We start from the raw sequence: 3062 nt of genomic DNA, 5'->3' as shown, positions 1-3062 counted from the left end.
TAATTGACATCTAATGCAGAGCAAAATCAGTGCTCACTATTTTGCGGCCATCACCCTTCAAAAGTAGTTAGTTACGGCCAAAGGAAATAGTTAGTAAATAGTTACCACTAGGGGACTTCTAGTTAGTTAATAGTTAGGTACAAACTAGTCCCATTTCCTGCCGGGTTTGTGTGTACATATAGTATATATGTACATATATTTGTTTGCTTCACTATCACCAAGTGTGACTCTCGCTTACTTAGTTGTTATTGTTCATATGCTCATATGTATCTACCTACCTACCGATTCTATTTTGATCTTCCTCCCTTTTTATATTTCGTTGTTCTCTTTTCATTCTTACATCTTTGTCATTTGCTTATGTACGATCGTTGTTCATTGCAGATGTAAATGTGTGATATTATACTTTTGCCACGTTAAACTCAACGTCCTCGATAGTATAGTGGTTAGTATCCCCGCCTGTCACGCGGGAGACCGGGGTTCAATTCCCCGTCGGGGAGTTCTCAAGCGTTTTTTTTAAGAAATTATTTTTTATTTATTTATTATTTTTATTTTATTTTTGTTGTGTTTTCATTTAAACTGAAATGTGTATGGCTTGTGTGCGATATTTCTGGCACTACAAAATGCAAAATCACGATGCCGTTTACCAGTTCCCAGTAATTAGACTGTAATATTTTCTGAAGAATAACCACTCTTTGCCCCATATATGTATATTCACGCACTTTTTGTGGGGGTTTTTATATATGAAACGGTACTTTAAAAGTACTGGACTTGCTTATGGGGTAAGCCCTCAAGTTGCTGACTCTGGTTGCAATTTTCAGCATAATCCTTCAAGTGACTTCGTTATTTGAATTTATGCTTATTTGCATTTTAATTACAAATACAAACAATTTTTTCGTCTTCGGAATTTCCGATATTAATATATCGATATTATTTTAGTGGATATATATTACAATATTGTATACTGTGAATTTAGAATATCGGTATCAGGCCTGCCACTTGGCTCAAGCGTGCCATTTTTTGCCCTTTTTCACTTCAAATGGCACTCAATTTTTCAGTATGGCACAAACTGTAGAATGACACTTTTGAAAAATTGTAATAATTCAATACAATTTTGTGAAATCTTTCGCGAGTACTACTTTTTCAACTAAAAATTTCTGGTTTTTTAACTTTAACTTACTTATTTAATTTCGGTATGAATTATACCAATATTTTAGGAACGTGGATCTTATTTTATTGCTAAAGGGGAAGGAAAAAAACAATTTTCTTTCTACTAAAAAGAATTATTTGGCACCTTTTTATCCCCAATATGGCACCTCATACCTTTTACCCACCACAACTACTTGAAGATCTGACTATCTGCCGTGGAACGAACTGTTGACTTTAACATGGCGATGTCCTAGGCATCAATCAATTATCCGACTCTTAATTTCATTTCAACTACTTTAAAATGCATTTGGCTTAAAGCAATGCAAAGTCAGTAATGTTTTTTTACAGATGACCTTTCATGCTGAAATAGTTAATTGCCCACAGCATAGTTGCCAACTTGGTGCTTTAAGCACTAGATTTAGTGCTTTTTGAAAATTAGAACGCCAAAAAAAATGGTTTAGTGCCCAGTGCCCTTTTTAGTGCTTTTTTCTGCACTAAAATTTCTGAATTTACAAGAATCTACAAATTTAAATGCACTAAAATGCAAACCATGATTGTTCCAAGGTCTGGTGCTTTTTGAAATTCAAAAGTTGGCAACACTGGCGCACAGTCAGATGATTTTACAACTAATATACTATTTGCAAAGATTATACATATTATCTACAGTGTTGCCAGAACTTTTTGGGCCGACCGGCTAGATTGGCAAAAAAAAGCGGCTAAAAACGGCTAAAATGTTTTAGTTAAATTTCACATAGACTCTGGCAAAAAACGGCTAAAATGTTTTAGTGAAAATCCACATGCTTTATTTAAATAAATCGCAAGAAACGAAAGACTAGTTAACACCATTAATTTATATCGAGTGTATATTCCTCATCATCAAATGAATCACTATTTTATATATCACCTGAATTCATTAATTTTAAGAGATCGTCATCTACAGTAAAATTATGGCAGCATTTTTCTTCACGTTTTAAACCGTATCTTATATATAAAATAGCGTTTAACGTTTTAACGCACATTGGATTTCTTTGCTTAGTTTTTATTATATTCATTGCACTAAATATTCGCTCTACTTCTGCATTACTTATAGGCAAAACAAGAAAACTAAAAACTAGGTTGCAAAGGTCAGCAAAAGGGTTTTCTCCTAGGGCATTTCGAAATTGATAAACTTCGGCCCACAATTTTACAGTTGAGTCTAAATTACTCCAGGTATGTAACGTTAACCGTTGCCATTGCATCTCTAAGGATGTTATTTCGTCGGCTTTTTTTTTAGTGTGGTAATATTTGTATGGAGGCGTTGGCGTAATTTCTTTATTAAAGTGATAATAAAATAGCGACCATTTTCTCGAATTATTTTCTCGGCTTCGTGGTCAAAAGCGTTTGTGCTTTTGTTTTTAGATACTCTTCAAAACTGTGATAAAACTGAGGAAATGGAGCAAGGTATGGTTCCAACGGGGAGCATATAGGATCAAATGTGTCCGCGCTAATAACCACTGGGGAGCATAGATGCGAAAGTAAAACATTGAGTTCATTAAAAATCTTCATTGGGTCTGCATTATTGCTTTCGAACAACTTGTTTACTTTTTGCACCTGAAAATTAGGCAAATAGTAAAATCGGCTAAAAACGGCTAACTGTTTTTTACAAACCGGCTAACAAATCGGCTGCCGGCTAGATCGAATTTTCTCCGGCTAGTTGCTATCAAAACCGGCTAAATCTAGCTGGAAAACGGCTAAAATGGCAACGCTGATTATCTACCAAAAGTGTAAGCTTTTGGTTTATCTCAAATGAGGCTTTCGGCACCAATTTAAGCTAGCTGCTGCATAAGTAGAAATAAACTAATTTTCCTTCATACACCTTGAAATTTATTCAATTAAAAAAGTAACCACTCAGAAGTCGTTTTATCCGTTTGAACCGA

At 34.6% G+C, this 3062-nt stretch overlaps 1 non-coding gene across 1 annotated transcript; it reads left to right on the top strand.

The window, feature by feature from the left end:
• The first annotated feature begins 425 nt into the window (after positions 1–425).
• Trnad-guc lies at positions 426–497 on the top strand. The gene has a single exon. It is a non-coding gene; the product is annotated as a tRNA-Asp (tRNA).
• The last annotated feature ends 2565 nt before the right edge of the window (positions 498–3062 follow it).

Source organism: Rhagoletis pomonella, unplaced genomic scaffold (assembly GCF_013731165.1).
Source record: "Rhagoletis pomonella isolate Grant_MI unplaced genomic scaffold, Rhpom_1.0 Rhpom_scaffold_00008, whole genome shotgun sequence".
In the NCBI taxonomy this organism is placed as follows: Eukaryota; Metazoa; Arthropoda; class Insecta; order Diptera; family Tephritidae; genus Rhagoletis; species Rhagoletis pomonella.
The sequence above is the reverse complement of the archived record's forward strand: the minus strand, read 5'-3'. Positions and strand labels throughout refer to the sequence as shown.